Source organism: Nanorana parkeri, unplaced genomic scaffold (genome assembly GCF_000935625.1).
Source record: "Nanorana parkeri isolate BGI_ZX_2015 unplaced genomic scaffold, ASM93562v1 scaffold333, whole genome shotgun sequence".
NCBI lineage: Eukaryota > Metazoa > Chordata > Amphibia > Anura > Dicroglossidae > Nanorana > Nanorana parkeri.
The window spans coordinates 1103929-1122670 of record NW_017306601.1 but is presented as its reverse complement, the minus strand read 5'-3'; the positions used below and the strand labels follow the sequence as shown (position 1 = coordinate 1122670).

General features: G+C 41.7%; 1 pseudogene; it reads left to right on the top strand.

Moving 5' to 3' along the window:
* The first annotated feature begins 4586 nt into the window (after window positions 1-4586).
* The window catches only part of LOC108788553, a 72325-nt pseudogene continuing 58169 nt past the window's right edge, over window positions 4587-18742 (top strand).

The following is an 18742-nucleotide window of genomic DNA, read 5'->3' as shown; positions in this document are numbered from 1 at the left end:
GAATGAGATCCATTGGTGTTGTAGATAGCAGTTGAGAGAAGTTAGGGTTCAATTTTTTAATGTGCGCTATTGTCTGCATGAAGTGAAGGAAATCTTTTCTCGGAATCCCGTATGTCGATTGAAATTCAGTAAAGGTAAAAGGTTTCTTAAGGAGGGCCGTGAAAGGAGGGCCGTGAAATGGGAGACCCCTGTCTTCTCCCATCTAGCGAAAACTTCATAATCCTCACCTTGCGGGAAGGAGGGATTCCCCCTGAGGGGCAAGTGTTTAGTGAAAAAGGGGTTTAGTTTCAGTAGTTTGTGTACCTCTCTACAGGCAATGATGGTGTCTCGAATGAGTATGTTGGAACGGATGGGAGGGGGAAGAGCTGAGAACGGCAGTGAAGAAGAGAAGGTAGCTTCCATGGGTGGACCATCCCCGATTCCAGTTGGAAATTGGAATAGCGAGAAGAAGAATAGACCCAATCTACTGAGTGTCGAAGAAAGCAGGCCAAGTTATATAATCTAATGTTTGGAAAGGCCAGACCCCCTTCTAGTTTGGGTAAGCTAAGTTTTTTGATTGAGATTCTGGACTTCTTCCCCTGCCATATGAAAGTCAGGAAGGCCGAATTAAGTGCTTTGACATCTCTATGCTTAATTAGGATAGGGAGTGTCTGGAGAGGATATAAAAGTCTAGCAAAGGGGATCATTTTGACAAGGTGAATTCTTTGAAATAGAGACAGGGGAAGGTCTTTGTAAAGAATCAATTCTTTCTGTATTTTATGAATGAGGGGGGATAATTTAAGTGGTAGAGGGAGGACGGGGTTTTGCCAATCTGGAGGCCTAAGTATTTGATAGTCTGTTTGGTAACCGAGAAGGTGTTGAGGTTTGAGAGGGAAAGAGTGGCTTGTGTAGTGAGCGGGAGGACTTCCGTTTTGGATGTATTGATGGACAGGCCAGAGAATTTGTGGAAGTGGGAGCAGGTAGCCTGGATCAGGGGGATGTCCTGACTTGGGTTGGATGAAAATAGGACTATGTCATCGGCAAAAAGCATAATTTTGAGTTTTTGTGTATTAACGGGGATACCTGAGATATGGGGATTATTTTGGAAGTGTAATGACAAGGGTTCTACAGAAATATTAAACAATAGGGGTAATAAGGGGCAACCTTGCCTGGTACCTTTCCGTAACGGAAAACTAGGGGATATGAAGCCTGGGGTGAGTATCCGAGCGCGGGGGGAAGCATATAGTGCAGTTACAAACAACCAGAGGGCCAGAGAACCCCATAGACTCCAGGACCCTGAGAAGCCAAGATGATTGGATGTTGTCAAAGGCCTTTTCGGCGTCGATGGAAATCAAGGCCAGAGGAGATTTGGGATGTTGTTTCGCACATTCAAGTACTGCCAGTAATTTACGTATGTTGGCCACCGCCGAGCGACCTTTGACGAAACCAACCTGGGCCGAGGATATGAGGCTCGGCAAAATCTTAGCTAAGTGATGCGCAACAATTTTGGATAATATTTTGGCGTCAGCGTTTATGAGGGATATCGGGCGGTATGAGTCTGGCGAAGTAGGGTCTCTATCTTTCTTCGGAATGACTTTGATATATGTCTCCTGTCCTGTTTGCAGATACGTGCCCCCCCTCCATATTCAGTTGAAGACTTCTAGTAATGTGGGCGTTACCGGTGTCTGGAGCAGTTTATAGAACTCATATGCATATCCGTCCAGGCCAGGGGATTTAGCATTCGCTGCTGATTTGATGACATTAAGAATTTCGTCTTGTGAAATATCTGAATTTAGGTAGGAAAGATCATCCTCCAATATTTTCGGGAGGGTAGTTGATGCCAAAAAGGCATCCCCTAGCTCAACATCAGGAGATGGAGAGTATAAGTTAGCATAGAACTTTTCCAGGGCCGAATTTATGAGCTTGGGGTCAGTAAGGAGAGTTCCTGTTTCAGAGCGTAGGAAAGATATGTGGGATTTAAAGGTCTTTGGTTTCGTTAAGTTGGCCATTATTTTCCCCGGTTTATTCCAGAATTTGTGGAAATATAATTTCAAATTGGCTTGGTAAAATGATTGTTTCTGGGCTGACCACCATTCAAAGTTTTGCTTGTTTTTTTTCCATAATACACTATTGGCAGGGGAGGGATGGGATGATTAGGCCAATTGGGCTTTCCTCATGTCGAAGCTGGCCTTGTGGAATTGGGTTTTAGTATGTCTCTTTTTAGCCCCAACATATGACATAATTGCACCTCTTAGGACCACTTTAGCGGTTTCCCAGTATAGGGTTGGGTTGTCAGTGTGCTGGTTATTAAAGGACTGATATTCCTGCCACGCTTCTGTCAACATTGGCATCCTTATATAGATGAGAGGGGAAGCGCCAGAGAAATGCTTCTCCTTTTGGAATGGAAGAGTGTAGATGAATCATGATGGGGGCGTGGTCAGATATGACAATGGGTAGTAGACTCACCTCGCTGACCAGAGGGAGCATCAGGTCCGACACCAGAAAGTAATCTAATCTGGCGAAGGATCTGTGCACCCCCGAAAAATGAGTATATTGCTTGTCTAAGGGATTGCGGACCCTCCAGACATCAATCACCTTCAAAGATTCAGCCATTTGGGCCAAGTTTGTGAGGGGGGTATGAGTGGGAGTACCCTGTGTGGGGAAAGTACCTGACCTGTCTTCCCTTGTAACCATTACCGAGTTAAAATCACCAAGAGCTTGTTAGGGTTGTCATCACAAAGAATCCATGATGTGATCTCCTGGAAATATGAAGCTGTAGGCGCATTTGGGAAATAGAAATTGTATAATGAGAAGAGTTTCTCCTGTATTTGAACTTTAACCAGCAGTTTCCGACCCTCGAGATTCGTGTCTGTGTGTTTGATAGAGTATTTAAGGGATTTGCGAAATAGAATGGCCACCCCCCCCCTTTCTCCCCACCGCTGGGGAACTCAGGACCTCACCCACCCACAATTTGCGCAGACGCTGTACATCTACCTGAGGGAGGTGCGTCTCTTGTAGAAAGACTATGTCTGGGTTGTATTTGCTGAGATGTCGGAGAATCATCATGCGTTTGGCAGGGGAGCGCAGACCATTCACATTCCAGGAGATCACATTAATATCCTGAGACATATAGAAATACCAATGTAGTTAAAGACAGTGTGACTTAATATCAGTAAAGCATGGTATCTCACCTCAGAGAACAAAATGAAAAGGTGGTATATATTTGGAGACATTGGAGAGATAAGTGACCATATCAAAACACATTTGCAATAGGAGTACATAGTAAAAAGATGTAGTATAGAGTCCGTGGGAGAAAGTACCCATGGTGGAGAAAAATGAGTACTTGCCAGGGTGCGGAGGGAATGATCATGTGATGTATGACCAAGATGACCATCAATCGTGAAGACATTGAGCATGCAGAGCATAAAACAAAACAAAAATAACAGTAACAAAAATAAAAAAAAAACAAGAACGGGATCGCTAACAGTGATCCTGAACAGTCAGTACTTGACTTCGCTTTCTTCCTAGAGAGCGTTGCAGAGCATAACTGGGGGCTCCGCTAGGCCAGGACCTATTGCAACGGTTGGAAAGGCCGTAGAAGAACTGTATCCCACAACTGAGCGCCGGTATATTACGGAGGGGAGGGGAAGCAGATCCTGGCATTGCGCAGTGGGAGGACTGCATTCGTTGAAGTGGAATGGGGTTTACTGGGACTATCAGGTGGCTCCTTAGGTACAATAGAGCAAGAGAAAAAATAAAGCAAAAAGGGGGAGTTGGCCTTGCGATAAGGGAGTTATTGGCAGTATGTGGGCAGTCAGATAACATAGAATAAGATAAGGGGCCATTGATATTGTGGGTACTCACTGACATCTCCTAGTGATGTTCGGGCAGTGGGAGAAGTTTTAGAATCCAGATGGAGTTGAGGATCTAAAATGGCCGGTGACCGAAGCACCTGTCGCGGTGGCCAATGGTCGTGTTGCGGTCAGGTAAGTGGACGCTGGGGATCGCCAGCTGAAATCGATGTGTGCAGCCAGGTTCAGGGAGAATCAGAAGGGGTCATTGGGAGGCGGGTTACGGTTTTTCTCGCCGGGGTAACCCGTTTCGCGGAACCGGAGCCTGTTGCGCCCGGAGCTCCGACGGCTGCCTATTCCAGGAACTTGACGGCTTCAGTCGGATCTTGAAAGGTGCGTTGTCTGTTAGGACCCACCCTGTGTGCCCGTTCGACCTTGCACGGAGCTTGTAGGCCCAATAAATCCGGGATGTTGTGTGCACAAATGGTTGGCAGCATGGAGGGGTGGTAAGTTTCCGGGAGGCCTATGACCCTCAGGTTATTCCGCCGGGAGCGGTTTTCTAGGTCTTCCACTCGGTCCACCAGGAATTGGATTTGGCGTTGAGCCGAGTTGATCTGTGTGGAGGACCCTGTGAACTCCTCTTCCAAGAGTGCGATGCGGTGTTCTGCTTCAGATAGCTTCTGAGCTTGGTTCATCAGATCGTGTCGCAAGGCTTGTATGCCTTTCCATTCCGCTTTCTGTACCACATCTTGTATGGTGGGCTTCAGCAATTTTGCTACCTCCGCCGCTATCAGGCTATGATCGGACAACGCCGTCATGTCTTCATCAGAGGAAGCACTGAGACTTGGTCTCTCCGAGGCTGCGGCCATCTTGGAGGGTAACGGTCTTTTGCCGCGTGTTGGTGTGGGTTTACCCCTGGGTGTGTACCGGCGTCTGTATAGAAATTTCTCCATATGGTGCCGTGATAGAGAGGGTAGTAGCCAATAGATCTTCCAAGAGATTTCGGTAAGCTGTAGTAGGGTTTTATATCAAGTATGGCCCTGGCCGCGCGGGAGCTCTAACCACTGCTGCCGCTACATCAGGCGCCGGAACCGGAAGTCCAGGATTTGTTTTGAATTGTATGTACATCAGGAGAACCCTGTGATATGGCATCTACATTTTGCATGGTAGCTTTTCTATAAGAGGTTGAATAAGCCATATTTTTTCCCTGAAGGACAGTGTAGTGGTCTCCCAGAAAATAAATGGTTCATCTATATGTCTGTGAGTGTTCTCATTCATCCAGGTCATGCTATATCTGTGTAAAAAGGAAAACAAATCAAGTGTGTGCTTTATTGGACCTTTGCCTGAGTACCACCTATTTCAAGGTAGAAGGACAAGTTCTATAGGCAGAAACATGGCCGCCTTCAAGGGAATTACACCCAGTTTTTGGTCCAGATATCTGGATGACACTTGGGTTAGGATTCACAAACAAGAGTTACAGGCTTTCCCTGACCATATCAACTCAGTGGATCATAATGTCACGGTTACGTGGGAAGGTATGCAAAACAACAAACTGGCTTTCTTGGATTGTTTAGTAACAGTAAAAGAGGGAAATAGAGGTCTACCGAAAACCAACACACACCGTTCAGTACCTGCTATTTGACTCCCACCACCCTCTAGACCACAAACTGGGAGTCATCAGGACTCTACACCACCAGGCAAAGAAAATTCCCACCAGAAGAGAGACCAAGACAAAAGGAATTCAAACACCTCAGGGGGCCCTTAAAACTTGTGGGTATCCAGGGCTTTTGTCAAAACAGAAAGACGAGGAAAGAATGCCAAGGAGTAACAGTGAGGGTGAAAAGCATGACAAATGGAAGAATTTGATCATCCATATGTAGCTGGTGTGTCTGAGAAACTCAGAAGGGTTTTTAAAAAACATCACATCCTTGTCTGCTTTAAACCCAGCAATACACTGAGGCAACAACTGGTTCACCCAAAAGACACAACGCCAAAACACAAGGTGAACAAAATTGTGTATGCAGTCCAGTGCAGTGAGTGCTCAGAATTGTAGGTCGGTGAAACAAAACAGCAGCTACACCAGCTTATGGTGCAGCATAGAAGAGCCGAACACTCTGGTCAGGATTGTACCTACATCTAAAGGAAAAAGGTCACTCCTTTGAACATAGTCAAATATGCATCCCAGACAGGGAGGAGGACTGGTTTAAAAGAGGTGTGAAAGAGGCCATTTATGTAAAAATGGAGAAGCCGAGTTTGAACAGAGGTGTGTGTGGGGGGGGTGGGGGGTTGAGACATCTATTGTCTGCCACATACAGTACTTTTTTAATACCTCTCAAACACCTGGTTGTGACTAATAGATTATGTGGATTGGAGCAACATTCACCATATTTATTCCCAGATAATTTTTGTACAAGTCATTCTGAATTGAGAAAGCTGGTCGGATTGGGGCACTAAGAACATATGAATCCTCAACAACACTTTGTGAGGATGAGAGTTTTCTGTAGGCAAGAGTGGAAAAATGTTCATCTTGCTGCTTTGGTTCATAAATGTTATAAAGTGTCAGTTCTTTGCCCTTAATGCAAAGCCTGGCTATGGTCCATCTGATTGATTGGGTCAAATGATTGTCCAACAATTTGGCAGGAAACAGATTTGTTAACCACTTGAAGTCCGTGGTGTTAAACCCCCTTCCTGTCCAGGCCATTTTTCAGTATTAAGCGCTGCAGTACTTTGACTTGACATTTATTCCGTCATGCAATGTTGTACTGAAATGCATTTTATAAAAAAATTTGGGACAGATAGAGCTTTCTTTTGTGGCATTTAATCACCACTGCGGTTTTTATTTTTTACTATGGTAAGGAAAAAATTACTGAAAATTAAAAAAAAAAAAAATTGTTTCCCCTATATTAAATTATAAAACATTTATTACCCAATTTTTTGGTAAAATATAAAAGATGGGGTCACTTCAGGTAAAAAGACACCAAACAGTTGACCTGGCCTTAAAATTGCGTGCACCCACAAAACCTCAAAAAACTACTATACCCAAAATTGGCCATAGGCGACGCTTTAAAAGCTTTTACCGCTCATCAGTTTAGTCTCATCAATGATTGATGGTCCTACAATTATTGCTCTCATTCTGACACGTTCGCAGCGATATGCAACATGTGTAGTGTAATTGTCGTTTTCGCATGCTGGCGCATCTAACATGTATTTACGTTTATATGTGCGTAAACGTGGGGGACTTAAATATTTTGTGGGGGGGGGGTTTGATTTTTTTATGTGACTTTTTTCCCTTTGTTTTTTACACTTCATGTCATTGCTATCACATAGGGGGATAACAACCCCCCTATATAATAGCAAAGGCACACTAACAGGTCCTCTTCCTGGAGACATTAGGGGTCTCTAAGACATTAGCAGCCAGATGACTGATAGGTAAATGCGGAAGTGATGAAATACACATCACTTCCACATTCGCGGTACGAAGGGAGATCAGCAAGGAGGAAGATGCTTAACTCCCTCCCATCTTACCTCCTGACACCACCCAAGCCGGTCCCGGGCCACAGATGGGGTAGCGGATCCCGGGATTGAAGGTGAGGGTGGACAGTGGCAGGACCCTAAAAGGGGGAGGGTGGGTGTGCAGCCGCAACATACAAGCGATCAGCGGCTATAGCGCCACCGATCGTTTGTATGTCAAACAGCCGGTAACGGCTCCCCACAACAGACAGGTTTTCTTTCTGCCCGTGTGTGCACTTGGGGGCGCACACGAGCAGAAAAAATAAGCGGTCTATTTACGGCAACCCACAAATGTGAGTTTGCCGTCCGTCCGTTTTTTAACAACGGGCGGATGACAAGTGGTTAATAAAGGTCACAACCTCAGCCTTAAGGTCATCTTAGGTCACCATAACAGCTTCTCCTGTTATGTGCCAACAAGTTGGCAGTGTGATATCACTCTCAGACTCAGATTTTCCAGCTTGCAGGACAACAATCTAAGGCCAGCAGGCAGAGTGATTGTCACTAGAGTTGGGTAACACTTCAGTTAACCCTTTACACACAAATAGCTGCCACCATATTTTTTATAGAAACATGCATACCTCACAGAGTAAAAAAGAGTGCAGAAAAAAAAATATACAGAAAAGATATCACAAAAAAAAAAGACAAATACAACAGCAATTACATCTAGAAAATCTACTGTGTTCTTACCCATCAAGCCCTTCATATATGTTTGATGAATAATTCCAAACTATATTGCTGAATTTCATGTTTGCTTATTATTCTATACTACTCCTTGTTCTTTAGGATTTTTTTCACACATTTGTTCATTCTGTAGAAAATCCATTACCACAATATTGCTCCCTTGTCTGAAATATAATACTGACCATTGTATATGATGGATGTTGGATAAACCAACACATAGGGAAAATAAAAAGTGGGTTCTGGTCCTGGGTATCCTTGTACTCCCGCCATAGAACCGAGTAGGGGAAAGAGAGAGGGGGACCCTTGAAACCCCCCCATATCCTTGGATAGACTCCCATCTGCCCTAAACTATCATGGCAGGTGAAAACAAATTGTTGCTTTGTATAAAATGAACGCGTTAAAAAGGATACTGTAAATAATGACTGTTAATGGAAAAATTATGTAATGATTATTTGTAACAAACTGATTGTATGTTCACAATAGATCAAATACCTCCAATCCCTTGAAAAAGCTAGTTTGCGAAACATGGGATTATGGATTAAAAGGATCATCATATCTAATGCAAGTTCAGTAAACATGAGAATGTCAAGGGAAAGGAGGGGTGAGTGAACATTACCACCCTAGACCAAAATGGGCACTTAACCCTTGCAGTTTGGAGGTAGCCGCACTACAAGAGTTAATTAAAAAAACTGGAGTTTTTATTTAAGTATTGACAAAGTTACTGCCAAATAAACAGGCCTACAGTGGAAATGTAAAAGTTGTTCTGGTGCACTGGGGGTAAACAGATACAAGAGCTAAAGTGGTTAAGGTGCATCTGTTCCTTTGCCCTAAATGGGCAAAGCAAAAGTTTACTTAGAATTAACAAAAATGCTGATGAGGTCACTACTACACAAACCACTAGCACATTCTTGGACCCTTAATGTAAAGGAACACAATGGGCAATTGTGGAAAGCTTCTAAAAATGAAGCTAAAGTCAAACCTAAAGTCAAAATCAAACAATGCTTTATGCACAGCTTGGGGCAGTTTTCACAGATCCCATGTCTACCATACTGTGCTAGAGGACTGGGCCATGTACTACTTCCACTCCACTATTATTTCTCTGCTATTGCCAGCACCATAAACATTTAAGTAGTTAGTAACTGCAACAGCCACTGCTACATCCTGCTTAGTAGGATGACTTATTTTTCACTGGCAGGGAGTTGCAGAGGATGTTTTCAGCAGCTATAACATTGATTACCCTTCCCCTCAGCAGACATAGTAACAGAGCTCTGTGAAGGGTGACAAAGCTGCAGTGAACTCACTGAAGGCCTTACAGCTTGCCACGTACCAGAAAAAAGACCCAAGACTGGCAGGATCACCAGCTAGGAAGGAAGAAATAAAGAGTTTGTAAGGTGCAGTTTTTTAATATGTATTTTTTTCTCGGTATACATGGGAGATTTTTAAATAGTTGGTATTCCAAAAAAAGAGAGCTAACAAAAAGGTAAAGATTTCCTATTTAGCAAATAGAATAAATTACGTTTAATAAACTAACTACAAAAAAACAATTTACCTTTTGGCAATGTCTGAGGCAAGCAAACATTTACCTAATTAGCGATAGTGAACTGTAATACCAACAAAACAAAAAAAATCTATTATAAGAGAAGGCATCAGCTGATAAGGCACCACATAACCAATTTAATTACAATTTTCCCATCATTTGGAAGGTCAACCACAAAACAGTGAATTTTTAATACATAGAAAGAATGGTAAATTGAGGAGCCAAATGTATGCCTTTCAAAAAATTTAATCTTAATAGAACTCTGCATAACTACGTCCAATCCTTTCAAGATAAAATATTTCAGCTTTGTTCCAATTCACTTTAGAAAAGCAATCCTTTGTATGTACAGTGTGGAAATCAAGCAAAGTACTTGTTATATAAGGTTTGTTTTTATTGTAGGGGGGCATTTGTTTACTCTGCTATATATTGTCAAGAGTTAAATTGATAGTAAAGTTTCATATTCTGCATGCAACATCCTACTGATCCGATTACAGTTTGGAATTAAAAGGTAGAAAAGAAAATACAATAGTGAATACCCTAATAATAAAATATTGTGCATCACTCAGCACCAATTCAGAGATGATTTGAGGATCTACAGCTGACACTGTCCTTCCTTCTGGAGTGTGGCTACTTTTGTTCCCCATGGTTCCTGTGAGTGTTGTAAAGTAGACACTGCTCCTAGCTCGCTACCACGATAGAGTACTATGTTATGTTTAGTTTACGAATACATTTGGATTGTGATTGTAGTTCATCACAGGAGCGAGCTTGGAGCGGTGGCCAATTTACAACACACACAGGGACCATGGGGAACAAAAGTAGTCACCCTCCAGAAGAAAGGGCAGTGTCAGCACAAATTCAGAGATGATTTGAGGATCTACAGCCGAGTGATACACACATAAGCTATATTTTTGGTTAATAGTTAAGGTAATTAAATGTATTTTTAAGGTTTAAAGTAGAACTATAGGGTGAGTGAATTGCATATGCCCATAGTTAGAGCCGATGTGACATTGGAACTGTCACACTTCGGCTCTATTGATCGGCAAGTGAGCAAACACATACCGCCGCTCACTCACTTCCCGATCATCTCCCTGTAGAGAGTGGTGACTGTTAGTGTTGGCTGGAGGGATGGACAGGGAGGGGACGGGCACAGCTGGCTCTGCCTCTACATAGGCAGAGGACTCTGTCAGCCAGCCAGCAAAGTGGATCTCAACAGTATTGTCAGGACCCAGCCTGGCTGTGGCACTCTCAGCATATAGTGGGCAAGAGTCCACTATATACAGAGTTTTGGGTCATTGGAGGACGTTAGGACATTAGTATAGGTCTTCCCATGAACTATAGGATAAAAAGGTTACCACATAGTTCTCTTAACTCCTAAGTTTAATGTCACTTTAAGGCAGATTCTACTGCACAAACAAGGCAACCCACCTGGTAGCAGAGAGTCATACGGCTAGCTATAGACAAACAAATACCTGTAAACTAAGCAGATGATTAAAGCATTTTATCCTCTCCAGGTAAACTATATACATTGAAAAGGATTTAAAAAAAACTTTTGCAGTTTTTCTGTTGAGAAAAACTGTGGTTTAGCTTATCGTGTCCTTTCTTCGGCTGTTTTCTGAATAGGAATGTCTGCCTTCATTATTACCTGAGAAACTGAATGTGTTTTATGATGAAAATATTCAATGTGTGTTTTTGCATTATGTATTCATAGTAGAAGAGGGCAAGAAAATATTAAGCTAAAATGAAACTCTTGTTGCAGGTGGTACCTCCAATTTGATATTTTTTATTCAGCACAGACTAAAAGTAGGGAGGCCATCATTTAATCAGAAAATAATATTTGTGAGCAAATTTTGTGCACATGCAGTATACAAAATGTCCGCAGGTGGCCATATTTGCAAGAAAATGACATTGATTTTTTTTTAAATTTGAGAAAATCACATAAGCTGCGGTGAGTGAAAAAGCTAAAATCACAAAATGGCTCATGCAGCATTTTCCTTTTATTTTGGGGATGAAACACATTTAAACCTATGAATGTCCCCATTTATTTTCCATGAGCAATTTTTGGTTGCTTTCTGGACCTTCTTTATGAGGAGACCTCAAGTGGAGAAGTCGCGTGGTTCTTATATCCGTAAAGAGCGGGAGGAGGTGGTGTTGCTGAATGTCTCCCACAGGGATTGTTGAAAGGCAAACCAACAATCGCATATACAATGGCTATCTGTGTGCGGACCTTTTCTGTTATTAAGCACGGAGCACTTTAACTTCACATATGGACATATTGATTTTTTGAATAATATTTTTTACTTAATCTTTAAAGGACATTTATTATGACACTTTACACTTTATAGATTGTTGTTTATATGATTAATTTGGTTATAAAGACATTTATTTATATACACATGCCACTTGTGTACATAACGGGTTTGTACCTTTGCTGAGATTATATTTTCTTGTAGATATTTACCACTTTATTATATCCCACACTTGAGTGTTGTGGTTTCTGAGAAAACTGCATCAAATACACAATTTCTAGACATGTATCACATTTTTTATAGATCACTCACTTAAGCACAGTGTAATTTGGATTTCATTGACCTCATTTGTGTCTATTCCATACATATTGAACACAGCAGTTGGGTGTACCACTATCACCATAGCGCAGGTCCATTTGAACATATGATGACCGGGAGATCTCTCACCATCCATCATTATATGTGCAAGATTTTGCCAATATACCAGCAGCCCTAAAATATTCAAACAGAATCCCTCACAAAACAGTGCAAGAAAATAAGGAATATAAGGTATGCATTAGTGTAGCAATGTGTAAAAAATCGAATTTTACAGTAAAATAATAATCAGACAATATCACAGTAAAATATGGGTCAATCACAACCCTCGCAAATACAAACACTACCTGTGTTCATGTTTGGGAACACTCTCACAACAAAGGAAGGGGAGGAGGGATGATTTCAACCTGATGGAAAAAGAGAAAAAAAAAGAAATTGGCTACAGCTGAGGAGAGGCTTGTGATTCAAGATGGGGATAGGGTAGAGTTGGTAGGGTAGGGTTAAAGTGTCCTGTGTTCATCCAATACATCTAGCCATTGCGCACAATCCACTTTCACTGCAATACAATTTCATCCTCCAGGAAACTTCCCTCTGCTATTAACAGAAGACTTACACTTGACTTCCGTGGGTGACTTTTAAAGACTAAGCACACCTTAACCACCTTAATACCAGCATGGTTTTTCATTTAAACAATTTTGCCCAAAAATAAGATTACATCAGTGTGTCTGTCTTCTAAAAATGAATCATTATGGGGGTGTGCCTGCTGTCCTGGCGTTTTATTTTATATATGGTTTATAGCAAAAATAAACTCTAGATGTCTCAAAAATTATATCAATTTATTTGTGTTCAAATGCATGAGTAATTGTCAAAATAAAATCACAACACTGTGAAATGCCCTGGAAAGGAAGAGGGGAGTAACATGCTGATATTAAAGGTGTGGGGCACTGCGTGGCAATACCACAGTATAATGTGGCATCAGTCACCCAGGACTCCCAGCAAGAGGGGCTGAGGGGTTCCAGGAAAGTACTTTTACCAGGAAAGAGCTGGCTTTACAATACTTACCAGGTTTTTGGGATTATAGTTGGGATCCTGGAGTCGGGAGATTTCTAAGTGAACTGGGAGGGCAGAAATCTCCATTCCTGGGTCCGGGCTTTAGTGGTGACCAGCACCGAATGATGGTGCACCTGTGCACACCTCTTATGAAAAGGATGTTGGTTCAGGTTCAGGGTTCCAGCTGGAAGACAAGAGAGGTGTCTGTCCAGGAGTCAGGAGGACTCCATCCTGGAACCAGCCTGTGTAGCAAATCTGTTGGATGCAGCCTATGTGGGAGAGGTTTAAAGTAATAACTTGAAGTCGGTGAGAGACTTTGAAACACGTTATTTTGCTTAAAGCTAAAAGTTATGTTCTTATGTTGGAGAAGCCCCTTTGAGGGAAAACTTGTGAACTTTTAAAAAGGGGCAGGAAGCCCTAAAAAGAACATGTTTACGAGTGAACTACGTCCTTAAAAAAGGAGAACTATGGGGTCAGTGCTTTTCCCCATAGTTCTCCCCAAGGTCACGGGAGGACACGAACTAGCATCCTCCCATGACCCAAAGCTCAGTATACCGCGAGCTGTAGCATACTGAGATCGCTGCAGCCGTGACGGATCCCAACTTTTCTGTCAAGATCCATCCAGCTGTGTGATTGACAGCTGGCGCTGTATCTAGAGGCAGAGCCAGCTGTACCCACTGGAGGATCGGACAGGGGAGGGGGGGAATCCCTGCAGGGAGTTGTGAGTGACAGTCTCACGACATGATCGAGAAGTGAGCGAGCGACAGTATTTAGTTACATTGTCACACGTTAGCTCAAACTATGAGGCTGAGTGATTTTCACTCACCTCATAGTTTTCCTTTAATGTGCTACAATTTGATGCTAAATCTCACAGGTGGTTAAAACATATTTAAGGATTTATTAATTAATACACAGAGGCATTCATTTGTGTATTTTATATTTGCCTGATGTTAAGCTTTAATACTTACCTGTCCTTCTGCTTGCCAATGGTCTTTGTTTTGTACCTCTTTCTTCTGCATCCAACACACTTTTAGGTGTATCGGATGCCATGTCCTTTGCTGAGTTTTTCGATTCCATCTGCCAGTCCCTATGCTACTACTGTGTCCTATAGTGGCATAAGAGGTGGTGGAAGGAACCAAAGTTGGAAGCAAGTTACACAGGCATTGTATGTGGCAGACAATAGATGTCTCACACCCCCCCCCCCCCCCCCCCCACACACACACCTCTATTTAAGCTGGATTCTCGGTTTTTACATAAATGGCCTCTTTCACATCTCTTTTAAACCAGTCCTCCTCCATGTCTAGGATGCGTACTTGACTGTGTTCAAAGGAAGGACCCTTTTCCTTTAGATGTAGGTATACTGCCAAATCCTGACCTGAGGGTTTTGCTCTTCTATGCTGTGCCATACGCGGTTTTGTTTCACCGACATACAATTCTGAGCACTCCTCACTGCACTGAACTGCATACACAATGTTGTTCATCTTGTGTTTTGGTGTTTGGTCTTTTGGGTGAACCAGTTGTTGCCTCAGTGTATTGCTGGGTTTAAAGCAGATAGTGTTATCCCTGTTTCTGACTCCAACATAATTAACTGACTTTTTTCTCAATAAAAACTGCCTTAATTGTTTCTACCACAGTGGCCCAGTAAGCTCTCAAATGTGGGCTTGTGTTTTTGAGGTGTTTTGGTGCGCTCTGTGTTGACATTGTTTTAAAGTTTGTACTTAATACAGTGTGGTACTGAAAGGAATAGCATAAGGTTTTGCTACAAAAATTTTCCCACTGTTTGTCAATTGTCATAGTTTGTCAAAGTCCATTGATTGAGCTTTATTTTATTTAAAAAGTATACCTTACAATTGACTTTAAAATATATTGAGGTGAACTTATCAAAACTGGAGTAGAAAAAAACAGGAGCAGCTGTGAATGGCAACCAAATCAGTGTCTATCTTTTCAAATCTTCAACTGCTTCAGATTCTGCCTCCTCCAGTTTTGATCTTTTCCCCCCTATTGTGTCTTCTCCTGCCACTGGCCTATTACTGCTATGGAAATCCATAACAAAAAATCAGTTAAGTACTGTAGTATTGTTCAGGCATATGGGGTGACATTGCCCTGTCCCCAATAGTACTTCTATGTTGTCACCGTGCCATACAGGCTTCCAATGAAGACTTCAAGTAGCTGTTTTTACACATACAGTACATTGTGCAAACATGGTCTACATGCAGCCATCACTGGAGTAAGTGCATGTAGATAGCAAGTTGCTGCAGACATGCAACAAAGGATTTTTTAAAAAGGTGAAAATAAAATGTTCTTTTATTAAAAAAGGGGCAATTACATATGACAAACATTGCTTTAGCAAGCTAAAATATCAATCACCTAGGGTTTAAGAGGATTTCTGTGTACTAAAATGCCTTCCAAACTAAATATATGCACGTGTGTGTGTGTGTGTGTGTGTGTGTGTGTGTGTGTGTGTGTTTGTACACACAAACACACACAGTATATACACATACAGTATACATATTGTATATGTACCGTGATGTACACAGGATTTTGTGGCTATATATGCAGGTAGAACTTTACTATATATTACATTTGTGGTGACAAACCTTTAAACGGTATATAATAAAGCTAAGCTGTGAAAGATAGATATTCCCATCTATTGTGTAAATGATGCACAGTAATTACAGACCATGGTTTCAAATTGAGAGATCAATGTGAACAAACAATAAACTCACTTCAACCACTCATAGCATTGAGGTAGTTTTTCAGAATCCATTTATCATCAGGTCTATCCTGAAATGAACCTCTCTTTAATATCCCTGGTCTTTTGTTAAGGCTTTATCAATTTTTCTATTTTATAGCCTCTGGCAGAAATGCTGTTTCTCATTTCCTCCAGGATTTGTATAAGGTCTTGTCTATCAAATGTCATCCACATAGCTCCAAAGAACCACAGCAAAATACCAAAGGCCATTTAAGACTGTTATACATGCAATGATAAAAACTGGTTGTTTAGGTTGTTTAGTCTGTAATCAAACATTTGACCTCTAAATTATCATTTAATAGACTGGTAGATATGTATATAGGTATTAAGCCTTACGTTAGCCCTCAAGTTAAACATACATGGAGAATGTTTGTCAAGTATACTCTTTATTCATGAGGATTTAACCTTGAAACATTTTTGCACTGGTCTATCCTCTGAACTTGGCTGACTTCAGGTTTGACTCCATTTACTTTTTCATTAAAAGGATTTTTTTAATAAGTGTGTTTTTTTTATTTACATTGACTTTGAACCCTTTAGTGAATGGGTAGGGGTACAAGAACCCCTTACTTATTCACAAGGAGGTGGCATCTGGGTGCCCCCTTAAAGGGGTACCCCTATGCAAATAAGCCCCCTGCCCACAGACCCCCACAACCCCCGGGTCAGGGTTGAGGGGAAGAGGACCTTGCACAAGGCCTGGTAAGGTGAAGGGAGGGGGGCTGTCAATTGTCCCCCCATTCCTGCCCTGCCAGGCCTGTGCTCGGACTAAGGGTCTGGTAGGAATTTTACGGCGGACCCCATGTTTTTTCCCATTAAGGGGGGTGGGGTTCCTCCTACAAATTCCTACAAGACCTAAAGGGCGTGGTATGGATTTTGGTGGGAACCCCACACACACTTTTTTTATTTTTAACTTAGGGGGTCCCTCCTAACATTCCTACCAGACCTAAAGGGTCTGGTATCAATAGGGGGAACCTCATGCTTTTTTTCTCTCTTCTGCAGATTGTTAAGAAAAATAATTTGTTTTGTCTTTTGTCTAATGTCACTTTGCTGCAATGAAACAAAAAAAAACCGCTAATGAATTTCGTCCGAAATCTCGCTATCAGAAAATCAGATTAGTTTTCATTCGTCATTTCTATCATTTGGATATATCCGGATCTGCGAATAACAAAAATGTGTCCGCATATCTTTCCAAAAAGAATCACACAGGTCTACAAATGATCAATGTCCTGCACAAGGTCATGTGAAAGGGACATGTTTCATGGACTTGGTCCGCTTCTTCAAACCCAATTGTGTAGAATCTGATTGATATATTTACCTGTTTTACCTGTAGTCTAATATATTTTTTGCATTTTATACAAAAGGATAACAATAGCGCATTATTGTACATGCATACAATTTTTTAAAATGGTGTGCATCTCATACCCCCTTCTCCTCCAGCAGTCACCCCTCTAAAGCTAGACAGAGCCTGCGTTGCCAAATTCTGACACGGATACCAGAGAATCCACCATAGGTAGAAATAGGCCACTCCATATAAGGAGATCTCTGTCTGCTTATTTTATGCCCCTACCAGGAAACCACCCCGTGTGTGGTGCCTAATACGCAACTCGTGCATGTGCAGTAACAACAGGTCAGAATCCCTCGCATATTCAATTCACCTACTACCCAAACCACCAGGCATTCTCTAGACAACAATCTTCACCCTCAAACAATGTCACATATACACATTGTAGTAGGGTAGGGGAACAAACAGAGGAAGATGGAGACCCATCAGGAGGGGAACAAAAAGGAAAAAGGATCAAAAGGGGGATTTGACTAGGCTCAAAGAAGATTTAATGGGTGGCTTGGAATACACAAACACCAGGGGGAAACATCTGCTTCCCCCGAGCGGGCTCTGTGCATGTCCGCTCTATGAGTGTGAGCGAAAAGGAACCACAGACCCTGGAGAGAGCACAGGACCAGTAAGGGGGAAAAGATGCACACCTACCTGCAACCCCTTCAGCACATCACCATAATCATAAGGTTTATAACACAGCAAAATGATCGTATTAAATTACAATACAGCATATAACATTTTCAAAACTGAGACATATACATTACAAGAACCATTAAAGATGTCAAACAAATTATTAAGTCTGACAGAAACAATCAAATCTAGTAAAACCTAATTATGAAAAAAAGACAATCCCCAAATAGAACCAACACTGTACATTGTAGTAGGGCTGTGGTATAAATATGGACACTTCATAAGAGGACCAACATAACAGTTCTTTCTTTGCCATTATTATCAAACACAGGAATCAAAGAGGTACAGCATATGGAATAATCAATTCATCCAAATGTAATAAAATATCATCACAAAATAAATAATGCATGAAATACATATGAGAAGGAATATTATTGGAATTCCCAATATAATTGAAAGTGTACCCAGACACCTCATCGATTTCTAAAAAGCGTTTAAACGATAACATTTCATTAAGGCCAGGCATTTGCGTTGCGTTTAGATTGAATATCCATTTAGATTTACACTGTAAAATACATTTATCAAAATTGCCCCCTCTAATTGGCTGATGTACCCTATTCCAGTGCTGAAAAGGTCAAACGTTGAATCGGAATTCAAAACAGATTTAAAACAAATTCATCCTATAAAAGTCAGCTCTACCATGAGCCATTTGCCAGTATATGTTATAGGTGGAGTAAATAGGGACAACTGACATTCAGGGCATTTTAGGGAGAGATTGTGACTTCTGTACAGTGCTACCTACAGAACTATGCAATACCATATACAGTGCTATATAGTACCACTGCTATATTACGGTGAATTACAGTGCAGTAGGTTACAGAGAATGAAGAAGATGTACCCCCCCCCCCCCTCACAATGCCG